Source organism: Oryx dammah, unplaced genomic scaffold, assembly GCF_014754425.2.
Source record: "Oryx dammah isolate SB20612 unplaced genomic scaffold, SCBI_Odam_1.1 HiC_scaffold_23, whole genome shotgun sequence".
NCBI classification, from domain to species: Eukaryota; Metazoa; Chordata; class Mammalia; order Artiodactyla; family Bovidae; genus Oryx; species Oryx dammah.
In genome coordinates this window covers 16,243,447-16,255,891 of record NW_024070207.1, presented here as the reverse complement: position 1 = coordinate 16,255,891, position 12,445 = coordinate 16,243,447, and the positions used below count along the sequence as shown (strand labels likewise).

The 12,445-nt window shown below is 34.6% G+C and overlaps 1 protein-coding gene across 1 annotated transcript in view; it reads left to right on the top strand.

The window, feature by feature from the left end:
- Positions 1 to 12,445, top strand: part of AMMECR1 (AMMECR nuclear protein 1) — a 116,614-nt gene that overhangs the window by 43,562 nt on the left and 60,607 nt on the right. The window lies entirely within an intron of this gene.

Below are 12,445 nucleotides of genomic sequence, written 5' to 3'. Positions count from 1 at the left end.
AAATATATAAAACAGTGTTTTCAGACACTGGGCAACAGGTAGCACAGGACTGTGATCCCTGAGAAAAATGGAACAAAGAAAATGAGTCCTGTAGTCACACTGGCTTTCTGTCTGTAGGTAGTTTCTGGACCATAGCATTGTGCAAGGGAACTCAATCAGAACCTGCCATCTTGTTGAATTGATGAGACTGAATTAGGAACTCAGGGAGGTCTACCTAGGTGACAGGAATTTGTGGAGCAGAGTACTGAAAGGGGAGGGAGGGCTAGTCAGAGAAGTAACTGCAGAAATCTGCATAAATGTCCCCTTCATCTTTGGCTGAATTATGAATCTGTGAATGTATTGAGAGAAACATCATGGTGCTGGATAAAAAACTATTTCTCAGAAGCTATGAGCTGAAAAGTTACCAGAGCTCATACAGGACTGAGAAAGATTTCAGTTCCCACAGCAAGAATTGAGACACCTTGTTGAACACCCACAACATTCAATAGAGACCACGTAAGAGTTATTCCTTAGTAGTAGCATTAATGTAGTCGTAGAATAAAACATACTTTGAACCCAAAGTAACAAAACTTAAAAATCAAGCCTTGAAAAATAATTATTCACAAAACATTTAGATGCACAACAGAACAAGCTTCAATAATCTTTAAAGGAAGACAGTAAAATTAAGGGCTTCCCTGGTGGCTCAGAAGTAAAAGCACTCAAAAATTCAATGATGATAATAGCTGATATCCAGAAAATTACTTGACATTCCAAGAAGCACTAAAATGTGACCCATAAGCAAGAAGAAGTCAAGTCAGTAGAAACTGAATGAGAAATAACAGTTACAGAATTAGCAGACAGGGACTTCAAAGCAACTTGTGCTGAACAATTGAAAGATAAACATCGATGGAATGAGGAAAGAAATTTAACACAGAAGCAAATAGAGCTCCTGGAACGAAAAAGTACAGTATATAAAGTGACAAATTCACTGGATGAGATTAATAGATTAAATTGCAAAAGAAAGGATTAATGCATTTGAAGACAAAACAACAAAAGTATCCAATCTGAAACAGAGAAAGTAAAAAAACTGAAGAAAGAAAGAGAAAGCCTCAGTGGTTGATACTGTGGGACAATATCAATCAGACTAACATGCATGTAATTGGAGTCCCAGAAGGAAAGGAGAAACAGGAATAGGCAGAAAAATAGTTGAAAAAATAATGACAAAAATTCCAGTTATTATGGAAAATATAAATTAACAAATCCAAAAAGCTCAATGAACCCTAAAAAAGTAGGATAACCCCAAAGAAAACCACTCTAAGATAATCAAATTGCTGAAAACCAGTGAATAGAGGGAGCATTGAAAAAAGAAGCTGGAGGGGGCAGAAAGAAACAATGCATATGGAAGAGCAAAGATAAGAAATCATATATCTCATCAGAAACAGTGCAAGTGAGAAGACAATGGCATGACATCTTTACAGTGCTAAAGAAAAACAGTACTGTCAACCTCAAATCCTGTCTCCAGTGAAAATCTTTTTAAAAATGAAAGCCAAAATAAATGAAGGAGAAATATATTTTTTCAGACAAAAAATTGTCACCAGCAGACCTGAAATATTAAAAATTTCTTCACGCTGAAAGAAAATGATACCAGATGGATACCTGAATCTCTAGAGGTAATGAGTTCCAGATAAGTATGGTAAGTGGGGGATGAATATGAAAGACTTTTGTTCATTAAAAAAATTTTTTAAAAGTTAACTGATTAAGGCAAAATTAATAATCTATTTAGAGATTATAATGTGTGTTTATAATGTATATAGATGGAAAAGGTGTGACAGGAGTCCCAAGGCATGGAAGGAATGAAATGGAAGTATACCGCTCAGGTTCTTATATGTATGGTGATGTCATATTACTTGAAGGTTGATAATGATAAATTAAAGATGCATAATTTGCAACCTGGAATAACCAACAAAAAAGTATAATAAGTTAATAATTGCAATAAAAATGAATATTAAACTATACTCATTTAATCCAAAAGAAAACAGAAAAAGAGGAGCAGAGAAGGGATGGGAAACAGAGAACAAATATCAAATATAAAGAATACAACAATATTAAGGCTACATTAAATATAAGTAGTTTTCCAATTAAAAGACCATAAAAATCTAAGACCCAACTGTGTACTATTGCCTGTAAGAAACCCACTTCAAGAATAAAAACACAGATAGGTTCTAAATAAAAAGAAATATATCATGCAAGCACTAATCATAAGAAAGCTGGAGTATCTATGTTAATATGAGATTATACTTCAGGATGGGGGCACATTTCATAACGATGAAGTGTTCAATTCATTAAGAAAGCAACAATCCTAAAAGGGTATGCTCTTAACAGAGCCTCAAAATACATGGACAAAATCAAAATAGATGCAACTGAATGGATAAATAGACAAAACCACAGTTAGAGTTGGATATTTCAACACTCTTAACTCAGTAACTGATAGAATAAATAGAAAAGTCAGTGAGGGGATAGAAAATCTGACCAGTACTACCAACCCACTTTACCTAACTGGTATTTATAAAACACCAGACCCAACACTACCAAAATGTATCTTATTTACAGAGTCACGTGGTACATTCACTAAGACCACATTCTGGGCCATAAAACAAATCTCAATATTTTATAAATAATTGAAATAATACAAAGTATGTTCTCTGATCAAAATGGAATTAAATTAGAAATCAGTAACAGAAAGCTATCTGGAAAATTCTCAAATATTAGGAAATTACATAGTATACCTCTAAATAAATCATAGTCAAAGAAGAAGTTATGGAGAAATTAGAAAATATTTGAACAGAATGGTAATGAAAACACAACATATTAAAACTTGTAGGATGCAATGGTGCTTAGAGGGAAATGTATAGTCTTAAGGAAGATCTAAAAATCAATAATCTAAGATTCTGACCTAAGAAGCAAGAAAATGAAGAGCAAATTAAACCCCAAGTAAGAGGAATAAAATGTTAGAGTAGAAATCAATACAATAGAAAACCAACATAGAGAAAAATCAGTGAAACCAATAGCCAGCTCTTTGAAAAGATCAATAAAATTGATAAGCTGATAGCTAGATTGATACAAAAAAGAAAGATATAAATTAATGCAAATTACCAATATCAGGAAAGATAGAATGGATATCACTACAGATCCTAGAGACATTAAAAAGGTAATAAAGGAACATTAAGAATAATTTTATGCCAGTAAATTCTACAACTTAGATGAAATGGAAGAATTCCATGAAAGACGTAGATTACCAAAACTGACTCAAAAAGAACTTGGAAACTCTGAACAGCTTTATATCTATTAAAGAAATTAAAATTGTAATTTAAAATCATCTCATAATTAAAATCTAGGCTCCAGTAACTTTAACGGTGAATGTAATCAAATATTTAAGGAACAAATAAACCAAACTTGTAGGAAAGAGAGGATAAAATTCTTGCCAACTCATTCTATGAGGCTGGCATTGCCATGGTGCCAAAAACCAACAGATATTAGAAGAAAAAAATCACAGACCAATGTTCTTTATGTACATAGACAAATCCATCACCAAAATTAAAAAATATTCAATATTCACCTTATAATATATACAAAAGTATCTCATAATGAACTATAAACCTAAATGTAGAAGCTAAAATTATAAAACCCCTGGAAGAGAATAGGAGAAAATCATCATAACTTTTGGATAAAGAGTTCTTTTATTGAACACAAAAATATAAACCAGAAGAGAAAAATTGATAAATTTCATTAAGATTAAGAACATATACTCTTCAAAAGATACTAAGAAAATGAAAAGGCAAACCACTGACTAGAAAATTGTATTTGCAATACATATATGTGATACAGATTGGTTTTCAGAATATATTTTTAAAGGCTGAAACTCAATAAAAAGAAGAAAAACAATCCATTTAAAAATGAGCAAATGAGTTGAACAAGCACCTTCCAAGAGAGGATACATGAATGAATATTAAACACTTAAAGAGCTGCTCAGTATCCTTAGTTATCAGAGAGCTGCAAATTAAAACCACAGTGAGATATTCTTACACATTAATTTATTTTTTTTAAAGACAATACCAAGTTTTGGTGAGGCTATGGAGTCACTGCACACTTATGCAAAACCGGTAGGAAAGTAACTGGTACAGCCACTGGAAATTGGTATAGCCAATTGGAAATAGTCTGGCAGTTTCTTACAAAGTTAAGCATATACCTACTCATGCTCAGCAGTTATCTTTGTAGGTAGTTACCTGAAAGGAATGAAAAGTTATGTTCACACAAAAACGTAAATCCAAGTATTATCATAGTAGCTTTATTTATAATAGCCCTAAACTGGAAGCAACCCAAATATCCATCAGCGAGTGAGTAGATAAACAAAACCACTCAGTGGAATATTATTTAAAAAGGGCCAAACAACATGAGTGAACATCAAATGCATTGTTCTAAGTGAAAGAAGCTGCACATGAAAGACTGCATACTGGATGATTCCATTTACTTGAAATTCTAGAAAAGGTAAAGCTGTAGTGACCAAAAGCAGGTCAGTGTTTGCCAAGGTCCAAGATTGTAGGGAAGGGATTGATTGCAAAGAGACACAGGAACTCTTTGGGGTGATGGAAATGTTCTATACCTTAATTGTGGTTTAGGTTACCTGTATATATGCATTTGTCAAAATTCTTTGAATTTTAACACTTAAAAAGGCTGATTTTATTATCAGAAAAATATACTTTAATAAAGTTGATTTTTAAAAAGAAGCACTCTGGAACTGAGAATGTCAATTCCATGTAAAAAACCATAATCCCTTGGATATTTCATGATAGAGGTTCTTAAGAGGTTGAAGTATTTCCTGAAAGTTAGAGAGAAGGGGAAAGAAAGAAAGCAAAGGCAGCATAAGCTGCCCTGATACAAAATATGGTCTCAGTTGAGTACTTTGTCCCTAAATCCTGCCTTTCTTCTTCCTCCTAAAGTGAGAAAGGCTTGCCGAATTCCTGCCATAAATCTGAGTCTGTCTAGCTCCTTTCTTCCAAAGGAGCAAGTAATACAATACAAGGACCTTAAAATCAACAGTTACCTTTCTAAACTCAGAAAACATGTGAAAAAGAAATACATCATAGTTTTATTGCTGGTCTTACTTACTAAGCTGGGCTTCCCACGTGGCTTAGTGGTAAAGAATTTGCCTGTCGATGCAGGAGATTCAGGAGATGCAGGTTCAATCCCTGGGTTGGGAAGATCCTCTGGAGGAGTAAATGGCAACCCAGCCCAGTATTCTTGCCTGGAAAATCCCATGAACAGAGGAGCCTGGCGGGCTATAGTCCTTGGGGTCGCAAAGAGTTGGACAGGACTGAGCACACTTACTAAGCTCGTACATTACATGAGACCTCCTTGGAATGGGAAATAAGATAAAAATCTAGAATGAAGAAGCTGAAAAACTTTCCAGCTTTTTTTATACTAGTGTTTAAATCAGTCAGCATATTTATTTCCTATGACAGGATTGCAGAACATAGGTCATTAGCTGGGGAGGTAAGATGTAGGGACAGACCTAAACCGCAACAACAAAAAAACCTTAGTTGTTTTCATTGTTTTAAGTGTTAATGAATTCCCTGAGCATCTGACATACAAATGGACAAATGGAAGTATCAAAACATAGTTCCATAGAAGTTTTTAATGGCATTTTAAAAAGTTTACTATATCAATCAATATTCATTCTAAAACCCCTGAATCTAGTTCTAGTTCTCAGTTTTCCTTATATTGAGTTTAGAAATCTTCGGACTTCAGTAGGTCATTTTTTTGACCTGGTCTGTTTTATATTAAAATAATTAATTCTTTTCATAGTTAAGGCTGAGTCTCAAACCTTAAGCTCTTTGAACAAATGGTTTCAGAATAGGAATTCCAAATAGAAATTATTTTATTTTTATAATCTATAGCAATTTGTCATTTAAAATTTATGAGTTAGATTTTCAGATAGTAAAGATTTATGGTTTGTTCCTGTTATGAGAAAAAATACAAGCTATTTTCTTCCTTCAAATGCTACCATATATTAAATTTAGTTCCCACTGCAGTGTAAACTAATAAGAGAGAATATGTGCAAATGTAGTATTGTTTTCCAGTGCAGATAGCATTCTCATCTAATTTGGGACTTTAAAAATGAAAATAATAATGAGACTATCTCAATTTATTAAGCCTGAAACTGAGTTTTTTAGTTTACTGAAAATTGTTGATTTGGTCTTGCTAAAAGAAAAAAATGGTTCTTTCAGTTCAAAAAATGGCAGAATCAAGCTAATCCTTTAAAGTTTGCTTGTGATTTGCCTGGGTGTGTGTTGGTGGTGATTACCCTTGATTTGTAAGACACACACACACACACACTCAACCTTCCCAATCATTGCGATAAGACTTTAGACTGCCTCTCCTCCTCTGACATTTGCCAGTTAAATGAGCATTATGAATATAATGCTGCTATGATAGAATTTCTGGGAATACCAGGCAGAGAAAAGTAGTGAAATATTGGCCATTCCTGATTCCCACTTTCAGGGTTTGAGGGCCTTCTATACTATCCCGTGCTGTCTGTTTAAGCAGTATCTCCTTATTTTCCTGAGCCCTGTGGGATACAGGAAGTATCCTGGAGGGAGGAGTGTGGTATAAGGCTGTAATGGTGGTTTAGTGTATTTTCCTTATCTGCAGTAAAGGATTGTTGTGGATGAGAAAGTATAAAATGCTGTAGAACCTTACCTTCTCTCTCTGTCCCTCAACCGTGTACCTCCTCCTATTCCTCTTCCTTCAGGGAGTCCTATCAATTTGAATTTCAAATTATCTGAAAGAGTTAAGCTTCATTCACTAATTAATGATTCATTCATTCAGAAGTCTCATTAAGTAGTACAAATTACTTAAATAATCAGATTAGTACCTAACTAAACAGTTGTTAACCAGTTGTATATGGGAATTTTGATTCGGTGGAAATTTGTAGATATTAGATAGAACACCTGAGTTTTGAGTTTAATGAAAGCTGGCTAGGCAATAGGAGATAATGAAGGTTTCAAGAGAGTGAGAAAGGGTGTTGGTAGGCCAGCAAAGGTAAAATGACAGATTTTGCTATGGCTTCTAATGGGAATAGTATAGAAGCTTGCAAATTGGGTCCAGTGTTTCTAGGCTGATCTAACATTTCCAGTTTGTCCCGGTATTTTCTCAACTAATTTCTCTTGTTCCTTCTGAGAGGAGAGGGAGAAAAGGAGATTTGTGCTTATGTTCACCTATGTGGTACTGTGTAGTAGTTTTGGGGTTTTCCTGTTCTCTGGTATTTTAGAAGACATCTAGGCTTGCTAGTCACAATTTTAAATTTAATTAAAATTTTAAATCAGTAGTAAGAAAATCTGCAGAAGTAGCCAGGTTGTAACACTAACTAGTTGACCCTATATTATACCTAGAGAGCTTTTTGCTTTTCACCTGTAAAATGAAGAGGGAATAGATAACTCTTAAACGCTCTTTCACCTAATAACCTTAGATAACTTATTACATAAACTTTGAAATATGTGCTAACGTTTTTATTAGTGATTTGCTATGTGTCCCCACAAAATCCGTATGTTGAAACCCTAATCTCCTAAGACTACATTTGAAACATCTAGTTGAAACCCTAGCCCCCCAGGACTATATTTGGAGTTAGAGCCTATAACGAAATAATTACAGTTAAATGAGGTCCTAAGGATGGGGCCATGATAAAATAGGATTAGTGTCCTTTCAGGAGATACTAAAGAGCTCACGTGGATACTCATTCTCATTTTGAAGTTCAGAGGAAAGGCCATGCAAAGACTAAGCAGCCATCTACAAACCAGGAAGAGAGCTCTCGGAAACAACCCTACAGGAACCTTTATCTTGGACTTCCTATCCTCTAGAATTTGAGAAAATTAATTTCTGTTGTTTAAACTACTCAGTTTATGGTATCTTGTTATGGTGACTTGAGCAGACTAATATGAGATTTAATGATAATTGAGTACATTTTAACAAATTGAATCTGTTGTTTATACAGTTTGGAAATGAAATACATAGCTTTGTGTTGAAAAGGTTTTAATCTGGTTGTGGAAGGAAGACTGGTACTGCGGAATTACAATGTTGAGTTGGATGTTATGAGTAATACAGTGGACTAAGTTGGTGAGGAGCCTGAGTTCAGTTGAAAAGCAGTCATTGTTTGATGGCAGAAGAACCAAGCTAGAGGAACTTCTCTCTTTTCCTGTATCTACCTATAATATAAATAACCTTGTTGAAGACCCCTATAGCAGTCATTAGTATATTGATAGGGATTGACATTGTATTGTTAATGTTACCACCTACAAATCTCATTCTAAAGAGTAAATTGCCAGAGTAGGGGCTTGCTAATGTACAAAGATAGTTTTTAACCTTTGTTTTTGCCTTGGTATGGCAGAGGAAATACTATGGTAAATATATTAAGTAAATATGCCTTTTTCATGGTTGTACCCCTCTCCCACAAACATATTTCTAATCTATCCTGATCTACATCAATAGAATAATCTTAGAAGAGAGGCATAGGAAGTGGCATGCAACTTGGGAGTATCCTGCTCAGATTTACATTGCTATTCTGGACTTTTGCTGATTCCATGCAACTGCATTTCCCCTAAGAGCTACTATTGACCTGCTAGTACTATCTGTCAGTTGGCAGGGAGGATTTACCTAGATTAGGTGGTTACTTCCACTTCCTCTACAGACTTGGAAAAATGGAGAGCATTTACTTTCCCCCAAACATTTCTCAGAACATAGTGGCACAAACTGTTCAGGAGTGGGAAAATTCCTTGAAAAGCTATGTCTGGTTACTTTCAAATAAATATTTCCGTTAATATTTCATTTCATTTTGAACCCCTTTCTGGTTTGTAGCTTTTTTTTTTCAATGTATGTTGGTGGCCTCAAACCATATAGTGAAAGTATTTAAAACTATATAGTGAAAGTATTTTCAAAAAACATTCACTCTTTGTCTATGACTGTGAACTGTTTTTTTTTTTTTTATTTAATTTCCCTGTCATTGAGTAAGCAGCTCCTCTCAACAGGCTCAAGTCCCTTTTTCTGCTTTGATCTGTCTCTGATTATGCTGATGTTTTATATCCTTTTGGGAACTCATATGTTTTAATAACACATTTAAGAATGAGATTGCCTATTTCTTCCCTCTGTGTGTTAGGAAAAGAAAAACTTTTGTTGCTAGTTTTAGACGATATGTATTGAATGTTCCCATAGCCATTGCCCTGTACAAAGTAGTTGTACATATACAAGATACAATCTCTTGTGCTCCATCGTGTTTATTCTGTTTCAGTCTACTTTAAAATGCTTAACTTCCCAAGTTATTTTCCCCATTAAATAAATACTGCTTTTAGATGTTTGGGGTTTTTTAATTTCTACATAACATGTTCTTTATAAAAGACTTTGGATGAGCATTTGCAAGTGAGAAATTTGAGTCCCAGATTTCGAAGGAGTAGTTTCATTCTGTTTACTAAAGGTCTGATTTCTTCCATCTTCAGGCTTCTGTCCTAAATACAGTGGGGCTGTCAAGTAGCAGTCCCTCCCATCTTTGACACAGATACTTCCCTGCAATACCACCCCCACCAAAGAGGATGTTGCCTGGGGCAGGTAAGCAACAGGGAGAGTACAGGCGATTCTGCATCTGCTCTACCTCTATGAGGGCTCTTGAGAACATATCCTCAACAGTGCCTAAAATTCATAGAGTGTTAAATATGGAAAAGACCATAATGAGTTATCAGGATTGTCAGACTACTTCTTGGTCTCTGATAGTGTTGTGTGCTTTTCCTTCTGCATGCCCTTACTTATTATGGAGCACCTGTCCTCCCAGGCCAGGAGAGCCTGGCAAAATGCAGCTTATCCTCTAGCACTCTACCCTCTGAGTGAATCATTCCTTCATCAGTCATAGCATAGCCTAATAAGAAACTGTGAGAGTTGGCCCATAAAGAAGGCTGAGTGCCGAAGAATTGATGCTTTTGAGCTGTGGTGTTGGAGAAGACTCTTGAGAGATAAACCAGTCCATTCTGAAGGAGATCAGTCCTGAATATTCATTGGAGGGATGGATGATGAAGCTCCAATACTTTGGCCACCTGATGCGAAGAGCCACCGCATTGGAAAAGACCCTGATGTTGGGAAAGATTGAAGAGAGGAGGAGAAGGGGACGACAGAGAATGAGATGGTTAGATGGCATTACTGACATGAGTTTGAGAAAACTCTTGGAGATGGTGAAGGATAGGGAAGGCTGGCATGCTGCAGTTCGTGGGGTCGCAAAGAGTCAGACACAACTGAACAACAACAACAAATAAGAAACTGTATATAATTTCTCCCACTATGTGCTTGAATACCCTCCAACACATTTCATAATATAGTTTAATGGTGTTCTTTTTTAATTTACTCTACAAATTTCTAAGTTTGCTTGAACAGACAGGATTACAGTGAAAATGGTATGCTTATCTATTTTAGTGGGATAAATAAGAGGATTGAAGGAAAAGTACTTTTAAATGACTTTCATGTTTTTGATAGCAAATGAATTCATTCCTACTTTTAGGTTTCCCACTTAAGTCACTGAGGAAGAGAATATACAACTTAGTTCTGTGTTATTGAGAAGCCATCATGGAATTTTAAAGACATATTGTTATATATGGTACAGAATGATTCACTTTGTTCTGAATCTGCCAAGGGATCTTACATAAGATATTTGTATAGGCATTGTTATGGGAGAGAATTGACATCTTACTCTTCATTTAATGGTTACTGACATTGACCCCAAGTTAGAAGGTGAAAAATGAAGAGATGAAATTCATTTTTAAAGACAATATGTGTGAATTTTAGGATACTAGTATTTGTACACGTAATGGAAGAATTGGTGAGAAAGTGATCCCATCTAATACTTATCTTCCTGATCAACTAGTAATCAAGAGCAATTAGAGAAAGATTTCAGCTGGAGCATTAGAACCCTGTATCAAGTTATAACATAGTACATATGATGTAGAAGACAAACCAAAAAAAAAAAAAAAAAACCCTAGAATTTACCTTTTGCTTTTTATTTTAGTACCTTTAGTATAGGTCATCCAGCATGTGAATAATACCTGACAAAACTTGGCCTTATACTTAGTCATCTTTTTCAGTGCCTCTGGGCATTTGGCTCTTAGAAGAAGGTAATTCTTAGTACTGCTCCCTGGTTTGGATTATTTATTTGGGAATCTCTCTGCCATTGTGGTTACTTGTTAGAACACAGCATAATTTAAATGTTTGAGGTGGATGACCGAAGTGTTTGAATAGGATATCTTTTCCCCCAAATGCTGATGACTGATTAAAGAGTACATTAAATAAAGAATGTGTTCTCTAGTATATTAATATAAAATTATAAATATATTAATATAAAAATATATTATACATAATTATATAAGAAATATATGACATGTTATAGCCCATAAAATTTTAGTTTTTAGAAAGCTGAAGTGTATTATGTTATACCAAATTCTGTGAATACTCTATTAACAGCGGCCATCCCCAATTATGGAGTGTTAATCTTTTTACATAATGTTCTACAATGTATGAATTAATTTATTTCATAAAACCTGACAAAGTTGCTTCTATTTATAAAAGAGTTGTTTTTAAAATTAACCACTAACTGAGGCTGTGAGTGCTTTGCAGAATCCAAACATCTACTGTATTAAATTTCATTTAAAATTGTACTACCGTATGTTATACCTATGGTATACCTATGGTATAACATCAACTCATGTTGATGTATGACAGAAATCCATTGTAAGGCAGTTATCTTCCAGTTAAAAATAAATGAATTTTTAAAAAGAATATATAAAAAATAAAGTCTGCAGACTGTGAACTCAAAAAAAACTGTATTACCCTTCTTAAAACAATAATCCAAACAATTAAATTATTTTCTTGTTGCCATTCTAATTGACATTTTGATATTTGACGCTTGAAAGATTTTATTTATTGGCAGTAATTTTATCTAAAAATTGAAATAAACTTTTCTGGTTTCAGAGTATTACTTTGTTAATATTTGCTGTTGATTTTCACCTCTCCAAATCCTACTCATTCTTCTAGGCCAAGCTGAAGATGATCACACTTGATGAAATTTTCTTCTATCCCAGTAGCTTAATCTGTGGCATTTTGGACAGGGCTTCTAGCACTTAGTTCCTTTTGCCTTGTGTTAGTTAGCTGTGAACAAGCCTTCCTCCTATACTGGCTCTCAGAGAGCAAAGACTATGTCTTAGGCAACTACAATAGCACCATCTCCAATAGTGAGTATCTCCAATAGCGCCTTTCCCAGTGCTTTGTACCCCCCACCCCCGTACATTCAGTAAGTATTTATTGAATCTGTTGCTTTTTACCCGGATTTTCTAGACTAGACTTAGGAATCAATCAGTAACTTGAGTTTTAAATGAGGAATTAGGCA